We start from the raw sequence: 20,774 nt of genomic DNA on the forward strand, positions 1-20,774 counted from the left end.
AAGCTCTTTAGTTTAATTAGATCCCATTTGTCAATTTTGTCTTTTGTTGCAGTTGCTTTTGGTGGTTTTGTCAGGAAGTCTTTGCCCATGCCTATGTCCTGAGTGGTATTGCCTAGGTTACTCTTTATTGACTCCACATCTTGAAAGGAGAAGGGATTATTTTGTTTAGTGAGTTTGAAATAACTTGTTGAGCATGCTCTGCTAGCACCTTTCTCTGGACTCTGTTCAGGCGTGTCTGCCTATTGAAAGGGAAGTTTCTTACCTTCTTTCATCCACATGGATCTGCCAGTGATGTGGAAGGCTAATAGGTTTCCACTTGTGTCAGTGCCTGGGCGAGTAAGTATGTTCAATTTAGGAGTCAATTCCTAGCAAGCTTATTAGGTTTTAGATCTAAAGTTGTCATCTCCAGTCAGGCTGTTTTAGTAATAAAGGTGATATTCTGAATTCCATTTGCTTGCTTTTTGCTTCTTTGTCTCAGTTGGTTCCAAAAGAAGAAAAAGATCTATTATTTAGTAATCTACATGAACCCCACATAGAGAGAGAATAGAGTACATAATTCCATCACATAAAAAGTAAATGTAAAATACATGAAGAGTTAAATGAGAAAAATAATATTTAAATATACATGCATATCTCAGAGATACCGTGGGTTTGGTTCCAGATCACTAAAATAAAGCAAATATGGCAATGAAACAAGTCACACAAATTTGGGGGGGGTTCCCAGTGCATAAAAATTAGGTGTACCCTATACCGTAGTCTATTAAGCATTAAAACATTATGTCTAAGAACTGTACATACTTTAATTTAAAAGTACTTTATTGTTAAAAAATGCTAATGATCATCTGAGCCTTCAGCGACTCATAATCTTTTTTTTTGGTAAAAGGTCTTGTTTGATGTTGATGGCTACTGTTTGATCAGGGTGTGGTTGCTGAAGGTTAGGGTGGCTGAGGCAATTTCTTAAAATAAGACAACAGTAAAGTTTGCTGCATCAATGGATTCTTCCTTGAACAAAAGATTTCTCTATAGCATGCAATGCTATCTGATAGCATTTTACTCATAGTAGAACTTTCAGAATTTGAGTCAGTCCTCTCTATCCTGCTGCTACTTTATCAACTAAGTTTATGTTTGGACAGTATTAATTGGAGTTAATTAAATATGGAGTGACTATTATGGGGAAAACACTGTTACTTTCTATGCAGAATCCCATGATAGACATTTCTAGTAGTTTCAGCAATGTCTGGGGCTCCTAGCCGTCTAGGCAAATGTGAACGCATTTGAGCTTCATATATCAATGGGTCCATTTCACAAACATGATATTCATTAAAGGAAGCAAAAGGCAGAACACATTCAGTTGATTGTATTTGTATGCATTACATGTAGCAAGATTATAAGGAAAATAAAAGTATTTTCCTTATAATTCCTCATGGACCTGAAATAAACTACTTTTATTTTCCTTATAATTCCTAAATAAAATACAAATATTATTTTAAAATAAATATTGAAATATTTCTTAAGCTAAGTGGAACACACATAAATATTATTAAATAATAATGTGCTGTATATATTTTATATATATAAAATATAGTTTCCTCCAATAAAGGTTATCTCATTCTGAAATCATGCGTGGTAAATAAAGCTTGTGAAATATGGATTATAATATGATACCTGCAGTCATCACCCTGGCACAGCTAACACTTATTGGCTCCATATTCCTTACTAGGTAGAAGGTAAATGTCTTACTTAGCATGGCATAGTTCTTCTACAATTAGAATTTTACTTTCCTTTCTATACTTCTCTTCTTTTTTCTTCCTGCTTACAACATGTTCACTGAGTAACCAATGGATCAATCTCAGTTCCTTGAGTGTAATTTTAAAATATTTTTACCTACAATACTTTGTTCCTTAACTTCTAACCATCATTTTCAACACAGTTAAAATATTGCCTTTGTGAAACTATTTCCAATTCTCATACTGTGTTATATACTTTAAGGTATTCTAATGAGCTTACATATCTGTATTCTCCATGAAGGATAGCTCATGGAAGGTAGTGCCCTGTCTTATTTGTCATTGTTTCCCTAATACTTAGCCCACCCAGTGTCTGGCATACTAAATGCCTAATGTTAGACAAATGAATTACTTGGAAGAGCTATTGAAATGTTAAAATGTTCAAAAAGTTGAAGGGACAATTTCTGAATTAATGACGCAATGAATAGTATCAAAATTCAGAGAATGTCACTGTGGGTGAGAGTGATCTGGAAAGATTCCATCAAAGCTGGTGGCTCTGAGGTAGGTCTAACAGGATGGGTAAGATTTTGCAGTCATTGAGGAGAGTGGTGAGCTTCCCAAGCTAACCAATCGTGAGAGCAAAAGGTTGGAGAAGGGGAAGCCTTTCTTCATTGTGCAGATCTCCATGCACATGAAACCTCTTTTAGGAAGCTAGTGTCTTTATTCTGTGTTCCATAGACTGTTCACATTTCCTCAGTGTTTCTGGTGATTCCCCTAGAGTCAAAGACTGTGTTAGGGTTTCAGGTCCATGAGAAATGAAGAGAGAATGGGATAATACTGTAGATGAAGCCAAGCAAGGAAACTGCTCTCAGTTAGAAGGTAGCTTCAGCCTGATCCCACAGGAGGCTCTGGAGTGTGAGTCACACCGAGTTGATCCCACCTTGAGGAAAATGCAGCTGTTTATACCCCCAGATTAGCCAGTTATTAACTACAGGCTGTCTTGAGGGGAGGTTGCCAATCTCCTGGGCAAGAGAACTCCCATTTGGCTGAAGGCACTTCTCTAGGGAGGGGCCAGCTGTGAATTATGAGCATTGCCCAACATGGGTGAACTTGCCTGCTAAGGTGGATGTGAGCAAGGCACTAACAAAAAATCTGCTCAGTTACCCTAGAGTGACCATACATTTTTGTCCACACTTCTGCTTTGACCCTACTCTGTGTCATGCTGTTGTATCACTGTCCCCATCTTCTGGGCTATTTATTCGGTTTTTCTCAGGCAGTGTTGCTTTCAAATTGATCCTGATCTTCTGAACACCACTAAATATGCTGGTTACTGGCACCACTTATTGGCACTGTGACCATTTCTACTGGATACCACTTTTTATTTATTACCAGGTAATGTCAGCTCCTGCTGCTGATTCTGCAGCTTTCTGGGTGTCGAGTTCTATTCAGGGTCAAAGCCTGGGAGAGTGCTCCTTGTATTGTGTTGCATTGTGTTTGTTAAATGAGCACCCAAAGGCAGAGAAGAATGTACCCCAATGCTTTTGAGAGTTAATAGTATCTTTCACTTGCTACTTAGAGCACTACCCTACCAAATGCTACTCAGACATCCCTTTCTCCAGTGACTAATGCTTTGTTATTGAAACACTATGATCTTCCCAGGTCTCTGCTCCCTTTGGGTGCACCCGCTGCTCACTGGTCTTTCAATCTCTCCTGCAAATGGACTTTTGGTAGACCTGTGCCATCAAAGCTTTAGGCTGCCAAAACACGTCTGAATTCCAGTAGTGGCAAAACCATAACCCCAGGTACATATGCAAAACTCTGATTAAGACTAAATTATTCAGATAATAGAAATTGTAGTTAATTCAATATGCAGTGACTATTATGGGGAAAACACTGTGTTATGTTCTGTGCAGAATCCCATGATAGACATTTCTCATATTTTTAACAATGTCTAGGGCTCCTATCCTTCTAGGCAAATGGAAAAGAGCCAATGAGCTGTGAGTGGAAATGACTTATGGGATGAAGCATTTAATTACCAGTGTCATTTCTAGATTGAAGTGTTTAATTGTTCATATGAGATTCCCTTGTGCTCTTATGTCCCTGGTGTAGCAAGTATGGAGAACTCCTGTGGACATATGGTGGAACCAATGGTTGAGCAGTCTTCATTGCATAAGTTTCTCTTGAGTTTCTCAGACCCACAGTGGATGTTGCATAAATAAGAGAAATGAGAAATAGTGTTTTTCTGAGTTAAGCCGTTGAGATTTGGATTCTTTGTAAGCATAGCATAAACTGTACTAACCTATCTTCACTAATGAAAACAACCCTGTTCTTTCCCCTCCTGTTCCCCATTCAACTAAATAGTATGGTCTCCACAATGAAGAATTTTGGCGAAGCCTACAAATTAGAAAACTTTCTAGTAATGAGTATTCACTTTCCCTGCCCTCTTTTGACTCATTGTATCTCCTGGCATGTTATTAAGAAATCTCTATGTTTAAATAGAATCGTTTGGCAAAAATTTACTGAACATAAATAGATTGCAGTTAGTTAATTTGCTACAGTTGTTAAAATAAGTGAAATACCTGAGTTACAAAATAATTGGCCTACATAATGTAAGAAGTGAGTGATCATGTAGGTTGCAAGGCCCTAGAAAGCCAAATCTTTGAAATTCTATTTTTTTAATGAAGTAGGTCAGAAGTATGCTTTCAATAAAAGTGTTCATTTTGGAAAGTCTGGTAACTAATGCTAAGAGTTATATAAATAGATAGTAAAATATGTTTCCTCACTGGAATCCTCCAAAATAAATAAATCTCAGAAATACCTTTGTTTGCACTCTGTTCTTGGTGAGCTGTACTGAAATAAAAAGAAAGATGGAATTTGAGATATTTATGTAACAAAATAAGACTGTGCTTATAGAAAATTATTACTGTCAAGATAATGAATATTTTAATATAAAAATTCTCTGTATGGTATGTGTGATATGGCATTTACTATTTATCTAAACACATCTATTTTTTAGAAAATACATAAAACTCCATAGATAGTGAAATTTGCTTCTTTCAACCAATGGCTAAAATTTGCATCTGTCTTATGTTGGTGAATTAATCTACTCTGAATTTTCTAATATGAAAAAATTTAAATCATAAAATATATATATGATAATTTATATGATGAAAGAGATTTGATAAAACAGCTTCAGAGAAAGCTACATGATATCCCAAAAGATGCATGATATCCCAAAATCAGACAGAGCTTACATTGTTGGCCAGGGATTAGCAGCTGTTTAGAATATTTCTTCCCTGTAAGCACCTTACATCATATTGTAAACTGGCTTTTCTATTACGATCAGAGAAGACCCTTCATGCAGCATTTCTACAGAGAGACATTTCACTGTGGTGGCAAACTCATTTATTTAACACTGGTATTTCAGCCATCTGACAAAGGGTCTTTTATCGAAAAATATAGACAATGAAACACACTTTTTCATGACCACTATTAATAATTATAGAATTTTGGTGTTTAAATGCAATATTAAAAAATATATGCATAACAACAACTAAATATTTACTGAACATGAATTATGTGTCAGGCATTATGTTCTATATGAATTATTTTATGTAATTCTCAAAACCCTCCCTTAAGTTATATACTATTATTAGTTCTATTTTACAAAGCAGAAAGCACTGATAGACTAAGTAACTTATTTAAGAGCATAAATTTAGTTATTAACTATACATGAATTGGAACAAAGATTTGTCTGGCACTAAGGTTACAGAAATGAGTAAAACATGAGCCCCGTCCCTGCGGAACTTAGTGGGAGACGTAGACATGTAAATAGCAATTTAAAAAGACATGAAAAGAACTACATACTCGAAACAGGAACTGTAATTTGAGAAATAGAAAATAACATATGAGTTGAAAGTAAGATTTCATCAGAAAAAAGGGGAAGGTCATTCCCGACATCATATCCTGCATGTTTAGCAATAGAGAGGCATGAAGGGGCATGGAGTTTGGGAAATGCTGATGAGTGTGTATGGCTGGAGTGGAATGTGAGGAGAAATAAGAGAAACTTTGTGGCTCAATTCACAGAGCTAAAATCATTCAGTTAATCTTTGCTTCAGACACTTTTACCACTTACTTCCCTCCTTTTCTTTCCTCTTCTTTATGTGTTTACTATTTCCACAAGAGTGCTTATGTAAATATTTTTAAAGTATAGGATGATTGAGATGACATATATGAGCAAATACTCTGTAATAGATTCAGGCACCTAAAGAGGTGAGAAGAGAAAAGAGATATTATTCCTTTAATTAGATCAAAAATTGTTTCTAAAATTAAATATCAAACAAATCCCTGAACATTCTGCATGATCTAGGAAAGCAAGAAAAAAGATTGCACACACAATTGAAAATTCTGATTTCTGAGTATCAAGCCTACTTGTGAGGTTGGAAAATTCCTAAGGTTATCTAGGGCGTTTGAAATATGCCACAACTCCTGGGGAAACCCCCTATAGAGAAGCAAATTTGTTTTAGAAAAAAAAAAAAAGCCACAGGGCTTTCTCAGCTTAGGTTTAAATATGCTAATGTAATTCATTTCAGAAGGCAGTGTGCCAAAAAATTTAAGTAAAATAAAATAAAAAAGAAAATTCTAAGATTATCTAGAGCATATACAGTAATTCAGGAAAACATACATGCAAATGAAGTCTGTTTTCTACCAAAATTATGACTATCTATCAAAATAATAATTTCTAGGAAAATAATGATAGAACAAACATTAATTATTTCTAGCCCTTTCTAGCAAGAAAAGAACCTGCTATAGAAGTAAGGAGGAAAAACATGAAAGAAACCATCTATAGTGCAACAGGTAAAGAACTGCAGGAATATTACAAGTAAACGTTTGTTTTACATTTTTACCCTTCAAGAACACAGCCATTTTGGGAAACATGTCTGACATAACAGTATGTGGTGACAAAGACTGAGAAAATAATTTGTGTGTGAAAATAATAATAAACAGCATGAGTTAGAAAGTTATGAATGCAGATATATGTCATATATCTGTGTCATATATATGACACACATGACACATAAAATTTATACAGAAACTCCAATTCATACAGTTTCACAGAATATAATATAGATGGAAAAGAGAGAGGAAGCAAAGAAGAAGGCAGGGGAGTGTGGCAGAAATTTTTTCCAAAAATGGCCACAATATTTCCCATCCTATATGTTTTTGATATGCCTTCTATTGAGAGATGGGGTCCTCTCAATATTTTCCCCTTTAATTTATGTCTATAACTATGTAAATAACATTACTGTGTCAAATTCTATGGAAGAGAAATATCCCGAGGAGAAATATGATGTGTTGATGGTTAAAAGAATCCGTGTGATTTCTGAGGGTAGGTAGTAAGAAATGAAAGTTTCTATCTGGTTCTCTTTGGATACTCTGCTGTGGGGCTCTGAGCCACAATGTAAGATGTTTGAGGCTGCCATGCGGTGAGTAAGCCCAGGCCACACGTAGATTATGTGACTGACAGCTCCAGCTGAGGTTCCTGCCAACAGCTAGCATGCATCCAGGTGATTCCCACGCCCAGTCTTTAAGTGCTTCCAGCTGAGGCCTCAGATATCATGGAGCAGAGACAAATGTGAGACACATACATCTCATTAGTAAGTAATGATGTTTATTTAAGAATGAAATAAAAATACTATTTTTCCTTTCAATTTATATGTATTGTATTTTCATGAGGCTACTACTGTAAGTTGTTGGGACATAACTACTTATTAGTTGTTTGGACGTAATAAATGAAACAATTAGGTATTTCATTGAGCTTAAGGACACAGTGAAAAGAATTACAGAGACACTGAGGGCACCATGAATAGAGATGGTTTGGGCTCCCTGAATTAACTCATTTAATTTTCATATCAATCGAAGAGGTGATTCCATTCTCATTTCCATTTTATAGAAACCGAGGCATAGAGAGGTCTACACTATCTCACTCACACAGCTAAAGAGTATTATGCAGGGTCTGAACCCAGTCAGTCTGACGCCAGAGCCCACACCCCCAAACCAGTACAACTGCTTCTGTCTACAGTCCTGTAATTAACATAACAGTGTCAAACAAACTCAAAGAGAAATGTCCTAAGGAGAAATAATTTCAATAAGAATATTGTAAGAAGTATATGTTCAAGCTGGAAAGGGAAAAAGTTTTGTGAATCATTGTACAAGGAGAAAACTAAAGCCCTGGTAAGCCTCAAAGACAAACACATTTAGTCATGGGCAGAGTCAGTGTAAGAACCTATCTCTCCCTGCTTCCAATTCTGATACACCTGCCTTCTAACTGAAAAAGTTCTGTTCAGGAGTGGCGACCAAAAAATAGGATATGCAGATACTCATAATGCTGTAAGAGGACATAGAAAAATAAACACCTGAATTTGAAGTATAGTGACATGGCAGTTATTCTTGTAGCTGACAAGAATCAATAGATTAAAAGTCAGTTGTTTTTCCACTGAACTTGGGATTTGCAATGTTTATTCTAGTCACTCAGTAGAGCAATTGCTGTCATTGGACAGTCAAATAATGCTCATTAAAAGGCTCTAATTTGCGCTGTCTTCTTCCATAATCTGTAAAAGACTTTCTTCTTTTGTCCTCCCTAGCAGATGATATAATACTCATTTCTTTTCTTGTTACCTGGCTTCCTCACCAGCCAGGCATTTCTAAACGGCAGGAACCATGCCTTTTGCCTCAGTCAGGATCTCTAGTGTCAGTCAAGAACAGTGCCTAGTATGTAGTAGGTCCTTAAGCAATGCTTGCTAAGTGAGTCTGCAATAAATGTATGATAGCAGGAAGCTATATGTGAGCTATGACATAATTTATTTAATCAGTCTAAATACAGACTTGTCTCCAATGTCTCTGTACAGAAACACCTGATTTCAACTATACAGAAGCAAGAAATAAATATCTGTTATGTTAAGTCATGGAGATTGTGAGTTTTATCTGTTTTTAAGGCTTCTATTACCTTAGGCTAAAATGACCTCTGTTTTCAACAAAACTTAATCAAAAGTCTGGCCTCATCTTACACATTCAAGCTCCCTTGCAACCATTATCCAGATGCAAGTCATACACCGGGTCCAACATGATCCTAAACAAGTGGTAGTTTTTCAGTACCTTATGATTCATTTACTTCATTTATATCAGCCTCACATATTGCTTTATGTAAATGATTCAATAGACTTGCAGTCTGATCTGAAAGTATCTTATGAGACACTAAGCACAAGGAGAAGCACAAATGTCTTCTGAGTGCTCAGATAACTCTAGATGATTATTCTCATCTCTTTACTTTTGCTCATAGTGTTCATGTTGCTTAGGATATTCATTTTCTTTCTTTTTAACAATACCAAGCCGTTTCTTGATTTCCTAGCTTACACTCCACTTTGTTACACCTTCTCTAAAAGTTTCAGACCCCCTCTTTTTTTTGAACTTAAATAGCATGAGAACTCTGGGCTACACCATTTGACTCATGACTATTCTGTCTTGCTTCACATCTTATTTGTTTGTCTGGATTCCCCAACAAGATTCCAACGTCCTTTACTAAAGAAATCAGTCATTACAGTATCACCAGGTCTAATCTGGTCCTAACCAAATGACAGTCTTTCAGTATTTCATGATTCTGTTACTTCATTGATACCAGCCTTATGCACTTCTTAATGAAAACTGATTCAACAGACTTCAAATCTGATCTGATAGTAGTATTTCATGAGGCTCTAAGTACAAGCAAAAGTTGGTAATACTAAAGAGGAAGGAGGGATCATTTATTGGAAAACATATATGTTAGACCTTACATTGCAGCAGAGGAAGAAAAGCAGTATGAGTGGGTGGAAGGTTAGCTGTAGTTCATGGTGAAATGTGGAAAAGTCAGTAGTTACAAGGAAATAAAAGAGTCAAAAGACCATCGCAAAAGGAGCTGAAGCTTGGATTACATGGAGTTAAGCTGTTTGTGTCCCACTGATGGCCATTTGAATACCCACAGGCTTTATTCTTTCTATTTCAGTATTAGAGAACTATCTGGTAGTAGCTTCTTATACGGTAGATCTTCCCTTAGGTATACTATCATTGCAGTTTTGGCATTAATGCCAATATTGGCGGTGACATTGATGAATTTGGATTATCCTGAGATTATGAGATATGTATGGGTTTGGGCATATTTGAAGTATGGTAACGGCATCAAAGGATACAGTTTATGTTTCTTAGCACCCTAGAATCAATCAGCATCTTGATGCAATTTTATGTGGCTCTTTAATTGCTGATTTTGTAGTGTTCAAAACTTCTAATGATGTAACAGCTGAAAGAGGATTTGCAAAAAGGCATTGAAAAAAAAGCTTTTTGGCTGCTTTTTATTAGGCACCAAGGAAACATTTTGGCTGTGTCTTTCCATCTAAGTGAAAAGAACGAAAGAAGTATTCTTTCTTTTCCATGCAGTGTAACTAAATTGTCCGGAAAAAAATCAGCATGCACATGTCTTGGACAAGTGAGAAGAGTGCTGTTTACTGTCTTGCATCATTAGATATGACACTTCTATCATGCTCTGAGAAGATATAAAATAGGTCATTGGAATAAGGACACAGTATGGAAAATAGATGAAATCAGATAATAAATTGCAAACCTGTTAAGCCACCCTCTATTTTTATCCTTCCCTTTTTTCTTGTTGTCTTCCCCTGTGGGGTGGAAGAGATACTTCCCTTCATGGCCTGCCTTTTGCTTCACCATAGACAGATGCTCTCCCAGAATCCAAGATAATACACGTTTGTCCACATGGTAGACTGCACTAGTTTTCTCCAACATAGGAGAAATGTGCCCTTATACTACAAGGAAACAGAACTATTGAATCTACTCTTGGCAAACTAATACTTTTTTTTTTTTTTTTTTTTTTTGAGACAGAATCTCGCTCTGTCGCCCAGGTTGGAGTGCAGTGGCGCGATCTCCGCTCACTACAAGCTCCGCCTCCCAGGTTCGGACCATTCTCCTGTCTCAGCCTCCCAAGTAGCTGAGACTACAGGTGCCCACCACCATGCCTGGCTAATTTTTTTTGTATTTTTAGTAGAGACAGGGTTTCACTGTGTTAGCCAGGATGGTCTCGATCTCCTGACCTCGTGATCCGCTTGCCCTGGCCTCCCAAAGTGCTGGGATTACAGGCGTGAGCCACTGTGCCCGGCCAAACTAATACTTTTTATTGTCTGCCATAGGTCTCATAATTCCATTTGATATTAACCATCTCCAGTAACATCAATAGTTGCAGGAAATCAGTAGAAAGGAAGGACTATTGAGAGAACAATTTGTCCATCTCTTTGCCTTCAGGTATATTTATATCACACTGCAAAGCAAAAATAACCTAAACATTGAAATATCGATGTGGAAAACTATCTTTAAAATGCAAATAAAATTTGGAAATTTTATTTCATTGTTTAGGGGATTTTCACTTGCTCTGTCCTTGAGGGCAGCACAGCAACATGGTCACTCCTCTTTGAATAAAGACCAAGTCATTTCAATGGATCTTCATCTCATAGAAGAGGTAAAATGGCAGAGATGCTTCTGTGGTTTGAATATTTGTCCCCTCTAAAACTCATGTTGAAACTTAATCCCTGATGTGGCAGTATCGAGAGGTGAGGCCTTCAATAGGCAATTGGGTCATGAGGGCTCTGACCTCGTGAGTGGACTAATCCACTCATGGATTAATGGTTTAAGAGGTTAATGGATTAAACAGTTACTGTGGGAATGGGACTGGTGCCTTTTATAAGAAGAAGAGAGACCTGATCTAGCACCTCAGCCCCCTCGCCGTGTGATGCTCTGTACTGCCTCAGGACTCTGCCGGGAATCCCCACCCGCAAGAAGACCCTCACCAGGTGTGGCCCCTTACCTTGGGATTTCTCAGCCTCCGTAACTATGAAAATATTTTCTTAATAAATTACTCAGTATCAGGCGTTCTGTTGCAAGGAACAGAAAATGGGCTAAGAGACATGCCAATGAGGATGGTGGCTAGGAAGTGAATGATACAGTTGCTTTCTGCCTGCTGCTTTCTTGAAGAGGGAGACACTCGTCTAAGTGATCTGCATTAGAGGAGTGCAGATCACAAACAGAGGGATTTATGTGAGTAAAGAATTATGTATACCCTAAAGCAATGTCATTATGGCAATTATATTTAAGCATTTTGGTAAAGTCTTCAGAAGAGTATAAACCATTAAAAAAGAAACAGCTGTTAGAGGGGTTTATATCTTAAAATAACAAAGGTTTTTGCGTGTGTGAAGAATGCCAACATCTTAAAAACATCTTCAATATAATTCATATTGATGACTTTTATTTTCACTTCCAACCACCTCTAAATAGTTCCAGTATTTTTGAAACTTTATTTTATGTTTTTAAGTGTGTGTGTGTGTGTGTGTGTTTTAATAAGTCTTCACAGTTTGGTCTACTATATTAAGCTCGATTGTGAAGTTATTAAGCTCTTGGAATGGGCCTAAACTACAAAAATTTGAACACCTATAAGAAATTAAGAGTCCAGTAAACGTTTTGCCTTAAAGTAAAAGATGGATCCAAGATGTCCAGCCTGGGAAGAAAGATGATTAAAGTGACTGAAATAGGATAAGTAGAAGAAAAATTAATAGGAGAAAAAATAATTATTTCAGCTTGTGGATAAATATCTGTTATAGGATTTCTACCTGTGAATGTTTAATGGCAGCTGGAAGGATAGATTTGGACACTCAAGAGTTAGGAGTGGAGATGCCAATTTAATAGGCATCTACATTCTCTTGAAGGTTTGTAATAGGTAAGTTTACTGTGGTCTTTCTCTCTCATTCCCTAGCCTCCACTCAGCTTTGCTGAATCAATTTCTTCTCCTGAAATTTTGATAGTTTCTTTCTAATACGCTACATTATACTTTTGTATGCAACATGAGGGGTTAGGGTCAGGGAGAGAGAAAATGAAGAGGTTTCTGTTTATTTCTGTTACTCAGCTAAGTATCAGAAACACAACAGGGGGTTAAAAAGGATGTCAGCGGAGGTGCTTGACGGAGAAGTCACCTGAGGAATTGTGTGCAAACACAGAAACCCTTTGGTAACATGAGCTGTGTTTCCTTGTTAAACTGACCCTGCTGTCTGACACCCTCTATTGCTACTGTTGCATCACAGCTAGCTTAACATCCAGATTCCTTTACCAACTATGTGAGAATCTACTAAAAGCATTCTCTGATAATACAGTCAGCCCTGGGAAAGACATCTGAGCTTTAATTAAGCAATGTATGTGGGGGAAAATTTCTGGTATTTTGTTTAATAGACAGGCGTAACACATTCTTCTCTCCAAATATGCTTTTAGATGACATGGGGTAGGTTTAGAGAGATTTATAACAAAATGAAACTGATGTGGCAGTAGAATTTGTTAGCCCATTCTTTTATGTTTCTCCGCGGAGATCTTTACATAGTAAAATGTCAGATTAGAGTTCAGCGTAATGATTTTGGAACATGATAATGTTATTTCAGAACACTTCATTTAGAAAAATATCTTTGTTCTAATACTTCCTGATACTAATTTAATTTGCTTTGGTGCTCATTGTTTATAGGAAGTGTAGTTGCACATTTCTTTGCACTTGCCTCACAAAACTTCCAACAGAAACCAATCAACACACATCTCATTAATCTTCTTAACACTAAGCTAAAAAGACCAAACTGAAAATATGGCGATCTTTCCATGAATGCACATCAGGACTGGATCGTTTATCTCAGAGTAGGCATGTGTGATGAAAACAGTATGTCTTTGTGTGGTTTCTAAGTGGAGAGCTGGAACTATGTGAAGAACAAGGAGCCTGCCGTGCTGTTGGAAGGTTTTACTTCTTTGCACTATCATTTCTATTGCTTTGACTGTGGTGTCTTCCAAGTGTCAGGAGTTATTTCTTCCCGAAACGAACTCTGGTTGGGCTGGGAATAGTGGCTCATGCCCAGCACTTTGGAAGGCTGAGGTGAGAGATTCAGTTGAGGCCAGGAGTTCAAGACCAGCCTGGGCAACATAGTGAGACACCATCTCTATAAAACAAAACAGAAACAAAAAAAACCCTCAGGCAGTTTGTTGAGAATAAAGCATGTCTTAAGCCACATGCCGTTACTTCTTTTACCCTTGCTCTGTCTTGTTAACTATTCTTTCAAAAAATTTCAACATCTGGAGTTTAATATTTTTTATGCTTCATTCCACAACTTCTTAGTGAGTTTCTAAAATTGATACAAACAACAAAAACCTATGTCACAAATGGAACACAAGCAAATAAGGCTCAGACATTTAAAAGCTGATGGCAACGTACATCAGGATAGGATTATGTTAAAATAAGGATTGTGGACTGTGTGATAGTCTTCGTGCTTGATTTTGTGCTGCTAGTAGGATATAAGTATAAAGATAGTAATCCAGATTAGAGTGCCCATCTACTGTAACACAAACTATTATCTCTATATGATACCCAACACACAGCAGATATTTCATAACTTACGACAATAAATATCCTAAGTCCTTACAGTCAGATGAAGCACCTAGAATAACCAACTATGAAGGTGTTAGCCATTTACACTTTTATATTAAGTAAAATACTAGGATTAGAAGTCAAATAGAGGGCTAGTAGAATATTGGAAAGTGTGTTTTCCCTTTGAGTGTAAAGCTCCATTTTGGATGGAATGTTGAGTGGTGAAGTCTTTTCAGCATGTCTTCTGAAAGTTTTCTCTTTACTCTCGTTTTCACCTGGGTAAAAAGAATGTAGGAATGATTAACAGGGTGGTTAATGTGTAGCAGCTGAGAAAAGGCTCTCCAGATACAATGTGTAGTCTGATAGGAAGAACAATGTCCCCCTCTACCCACTTTGTTCACCTCCTAATGCATGGAAACGATGAATCTGTTACTTTAGATGGTGAAAGGGACCTTGCAGAGGTGATTAAATTAAGAATCTTGAAATGAGAGGAGTAGACTAGAATATCCAGATGGGACCAATCTAATCACCCCAGTCTTTAAAAGCAGAGAAACTTTCCCAGCTATGGTCAATGAGAGCTATGTCGATGGAAAAGTCAGTGGGATGCAACTTGAGCGTGGAAAGGGGCCACGGGCTGAGGAATGTGGGCAGCCTGCAGAAGCTGAGAGCTGGAAAATGCAGGGAATGGAGTACTGGTGAGTTGAGATTGGTTTAATAATTCCCTAATACTAATGTGCACAACAAACTCATGGACTGCTTGTTTAAGATGCATATTTCTAGGCCCCATCGCAGGCATTCTGATTCATTAAATCTAATGTGAGGCATCAAAATCTGGAATTTAACTCCATTTCAACAAGTGATCAAGATAGACTTTGAAATCCATTTTTGTTTGATCTTATTAAAAGCAAGTTGCCATATTTAACATTTAACAGTCTTATTTTCCATTTTTATATTTCAGAATCAGGGAAAAGTCTTCTCGCTCCCTCTCACATGCACATACTCACAGGCACATGCACACACACAGTCACACATGCACTCAGACACACACACACACATACTCTCACACACACACAATTACTCTTGACTGCTTCCTATTAGCTGGCCTGATGTCATCTCTCTAGAGAGTCACAAATTTAGGACCTCAATTTTTGAAAGCTGAATCGGGAATACGTGATTAGAAAGATCAACAATGTCTTGTCCCAGGACACTCCCATATGTGTTTGTTTAATCTGTGTTTTCTATGCTAGAGTGTAAGCCCATCAGAGTGAATCACACAGGTACATCAGTCTCATTAGCAGCTCCACCAGCTAACGAATGCCAGACACCATTAACCAAGAAATACTTCCTTTTGAGGAAAATGGAAACCACGCAAGGGTAGTTTGTTGTAGGGGAGCTGCAAGGCACGGATAGATTGGGGAAACATGATCCAAAAGAAATGAAATCACTATCTTGTAGAGATACCTGCACTCTTACGTTTATTGCAGCATTATCCACAGTAACCAAGATATAGAAACAACCTGGGTGTCTATCACCAAATGAATGGATAAACTGTGGTGTGTATATACATGTATACATGCACAATGGAATATTATGCCACCTTTAAAAGGGAGAGCCTGCCACTTGCCATAACATGAATGTACCTGGTAAACATTATACTAAGTGAAATAAGCCAGACAGAAAAAGGAAAATATTGCATGATCTTAGTTATACATGGAAAAAAAGGTAGATACAGATAGAGAATAAAAGAATGTTTACCAGGGCAAGGTGGGAAGGAGGGAGTGGGGAGATATAGGTCAAATAAAAATCTAATGTATAACATGAGGACTATAGTTAATAATAGTATATGGCATGCATTATTTTTGCTAAATGAGATTATAGCTGTTCTTGCCACAGACAAAAAAAAAAAGAGTAACTATGTTAGGTGATGAATATGTTAATTTGTTTCACTATAATAACCATTCTACTATATATGCATCTCAGTGCTATTTTGCATACTTTAAATATGCACAATAAAGTTTATTTTAAAAATAAAATGATTGGAAAGATATTTAGGAATTAAAATGAGCAGATTTGCCAATCTAACAGGGGATTACAGAAAACTATTCTCAATCTGTAAGCTAGGTTGTTGGATGGAGATGATATCTGCAAACAAGCAAGAAGCACATCAGGTAGAAGGCTAATTTGCTTTTGGAGATTATGTGTTTGAGAGGCCTGTGAGAGGTGATAAGCAGGGAGTAACTGCAGATGTATGTAAATCTAAAATGCTGCAATGTGATAGCAAAACAGTGGCCCCCAACGATAACTATGCTGTAATTCTAAGAACTTGTGAATATTATCTTACACGGCAAAAGGGACTTTGCATAGGTCATTAAGGTTAAGAACCTACAGATGGGGAGAGTAGCTGGGATCACCCAGGTAGGCCCAATCTAATCATATGAGTCCTTTAAAGGAAAGTTAGCCAGCTGAAGAGAATCAGACATGGCAGCAGCATTGAGAATATTGGGCCCTGCTGTTGCTGGCTTTGAAGATGTAGAAAGGCAGCCTCTAGAATAGGCTGGAAAAAGCAAGAAAATAGATTTGCTCACAGAGCCTCCAGAAGAAAGCCAGGCCTGCTGACCACCTTGACTTTTGGCCTGGTGAAACAGATTTTAGACTCCTCACCTTCAAAACGATAATAAATTCACGCCATTTTAAGCACCAAGTTTATGATAATTTGTTACAGCAGCAATAGAAAACAAATATACCAACATCCTTCCTGCCACCCCCACCACAAGAAACCCAAAATTTATGAGACTTACTGACACAACTCTCTCGGGCCACCTTTTCTGGAGCCAGGAAAGGAGGAAACTTCTCTCATTAATTTCCTTTGTGAGACATTTTCTTAGTTGTTGGTCTGGGATTTCACTGACAGAAAGCTGCCAAGTCAACTGTTGGGGAAGTATTCTTTGGTGCGCACAGAAAATCAAGACACGTTTATATTCAGTCAATGACGGTGAAAACCAGACTTCAAGAGAGAAATCTACACTCTAAGTCAGTTCCCATTCTCAATATGTAGCAGTCTGAATTTGCCCCATCACTAGCAAAACTCATCTGAGGGCTTCCTGAGAAGTCAGGTGAGATGCATCTATGAGGAGTCTGACCCCAGGAGATCTGTGAGTATGGACATGTTTAGAAGCAATGTTCTAGGTTGCATAGTTTTTTTTTCCTATCATCTCTCATTCTTGTTCAACATTACAATCCACTTTCAAGTGTGTGTGGAGGATCAGAAAAGGGGCCTGTATGGCCATTGTGGGGGGGCGGGGAACCAAAAAGAGTACCAGGCAAGACCACAGTGATAGTACTTGAGATGGGCACAAGCTGAGAACATGCATCTAGTGAAGTGGTCTGACATTTAACCTTGTGGTTAAAATGGGGTTATGGGCTTTTGGGTGGATAACAATCTTTCCTTACATACCAAAAAGAGTGCATCCTATCAGTTTATGTTGTCACTGCTGATATTACCGTGGATCGCCTGACTGCAGCATTATCCATTTCTCCACTGTAAAGTTATTCTTTTTCCATATTTCCATGATATAATCTCTAAAAGGAAGCCACTGTGTACAGCCTGCATGGAAGGAGTGGGGAGTTACGTTCTGCCTCCTTGAATGTAGAGTATCTATACAAGATATTTGGAATTTTTCTACGTGGGAGGTTTGTCTATTCTCTTCCATTTATTCAATGATTTATAGTATATGGACTGAGTGTTTACCTTCACTTCGGCTTACCGTTTGTTACTATATTTTGCTGCTCAAATTGTTCCAGCTTTGGCCACTGTGTGTTCTCTCAGTTGGTGCCTATGTCCTTTTGACATACCATCATCAATGTGTTTTGTTTATTTTAAGCACTTCTTTAATTTCTGGTACTTCAAAATGCTTCAGGCTCATCTTATATATTTCCTGCTCTATTATTGAAACCAGTCACTCTTTCTTTCCAAGAAATTCTGGTTACTTTTGTTGGTGAACAGTATTAGAAACAAAGATCTGGGTTAGATGTACTCATTTCTCCTGGGAACTTATGGCTTCTAAGGCCTCCTCAGCTAGGAGAGTAAGAAAATATGAGTATACTAACTTGTGTGTATATACACTTCAATATTTTATGTGTAACTATATTTGTCTACATTAGGCAGGAAATGAGACCATACAGATGCCTACAGCTCTAATCCATTACCACATGGGTCATTCTATGCTCCCGCCCTTCCCTATCTCTAACCTCAGACTCGAATATTGACAGACTTTGCTCCCACTGCTCACCATCCATTTTACTGAACTGTTCAATTCCAGTATACTTATATAGAGATTTCAGATTTATTACCCATACCTCCAAGAAAAACGACTTTATCATATCACCTTATCAACTAGAGCACAGTGCTTGTGTTGAGGTCTTCCAACTTTATTCTTGCGCAGCTTATTTCCAAGGTTAATCAGGTCAGCCCTTTACCCCCACTCCTTTCAACAAAGCTGTTTCACACATTTGTAATAGTTAGATTCTTCTGTCATAATCTTCGTTTGATCATGTGATCCCACAACTACTTAAGTGATTAAAAACACATATTTAATGGTTAGTTTTTTTCTTCTATAAGGTTCTATGGGTACAGTGTCATAGAGCCATCATTGTAGTTCTGTATATGATGGTTTATCCACCCCCAAGACTCCTGTTTCACCTGTGTAACCACTCTGTAGTCCCTAGCACCACTGATCTATTATCTTGATAGTTTTCTTTCCATCATATCTTATGAATTGAATTATATATTATGTAGCCTTTGCAGACTGGTTTCTTTCACTTAACAGTATGTATTTAAGATTTCCATCCCTCTGCATAGCTTGATAGCTCATTTCTTAAAATCATTGAATAGTATCCTATTGAGTGGGTGTACCACTTCTGGTGTATCTATTTACATTTACTTGTTGAAAGACATTTGTGTTGTTTCCCATTTTTTTGCAATTACGAATAGCGCTGCAGTAGAAATTCATGTGCAAGTATTTGTGTGGACATAAATCTTCAGATAAGTTAGGGAAATAGTAGGAACTTGATTGTTGGATTACATTGTGAAACTATGTTAAACTTTGTAAGAAACTTCAAAACTCTCTTGCAAAGTGGCCATGTTTGTTTGTGTATCTGCCAGCAATGATGAGAATTCTTGTTGCTTTGCATCTTTGCCAGCAATTGGTATTGTCAGAACATCATAATTTTAGTTCAGGGAGACCTATATAATACTTCTCATGTACAGAACCATAAGATAATAAATGTGCATTGTCTTAAACATAACCTGTATACTAATTTGTTATAGAAGCAATAGAAATCCAATACATGTACACAGAGTTTATCTTTTAAAGAATATGGAAATGTTTGTGTTTATCTTCTGATCCACATCCAGTTATGTCTTCCTTAGGGGCTAAATGCCATAATTTCATCAATAACTTACAAACCTATTTGTGAGCAGAAAAGATATTAATATTATTGTATTTCTTCTCTCACTTTGTAAGAAAGTGCCTGTTAGTAATATGCCATTAGGAGACATTAGCTTCCAAACTCCCTAGCTATCTACCTGTAGTATAAATAAATGTTAATAACTATTGATTTTTAAAATCTACTTTGAAGCTCCAGAAAATATTAAAAATTATGTTTATGTAGCAAGTTAAATGTAACTTTGTTTTTTCTTTTCCAATTTATTTTTAAAATGTCTCTTCCCTTAGTCTCATTTATAAGACTTCTTTGATACTTTCACTTCTTTGAGCTATACCTTTTGATTAATTTTTTAGATTTATTAAGATTTTAGGGAAAAATAAAATTCAAGAGTGAAAAACTCAGTTATCTTGAGAAATACTTTTATGACGAATATAACAGTGCAGAACTGAAAATGTCATCTATATAAACACTGGTTTCTGTAGATCTGTTCCTCTAAAGCAATTTCCTACTGGTTTTTGTTTTTCTTCTAATACATTTCCTGTTTCTGGCCTATAATTTCTGCTTAATTCTTTCCTATATCGGGTTGTCAACTCATTCTGTCATCTGCTTTATTTCCCTCTACATTAAATAATCACTTCTAGAATACCTTCATTCAATATTTATACAAAAGGGGGATTTTAATGGAAATTCATTAGAAAAAAGCTAATTACTCACTTTTTAAAGAATAGATTCTTTTTCACCCTCCATTGAGAGATATGTTACAAGCAATGTGCTAAAACTATATTAGCATGATTTTAACATGTGAATTCCCTTATTCCCAATCCTTTCACAATTCTCCTTTATATCAAGATTTCATAAGCATTATATATTAAAAAATCTTAGTGAGAAATATGTAATAGAGTATACCTACCAATATTTAGTATATAGGAGAAAAGCAGGAATACAAACATCCTATAAATGGCAACATATCTGATCATGAGATGACTGGAATAAATAAAAGCACAATTTATACTTTATACTCACCTGAGATGTAGAACAATTAATGCTTAGTCTTTGATTGCAGCAGAACATACAGATGATTTCTGCTAAGATCAAAGATGAAAAGAACATTAATTGTTCTATTT

This window comes from Rhinopithecus roxellana, chromosome 6 (genome assembly GCF_007565055.1).
Source record: "Rhinopithecus roxellana isolate Shanxi Qingling chromosome 6, ASM756505v1, whole genome shotgun sequence".
Taxonomy (NCBI): domain Eukaryota; kingdom Metazoa; phylum Chordata; class Mammalia; order Primates; family Cercopithecidae; genus Rhinopithecus; species Rhinopithecus roxellana.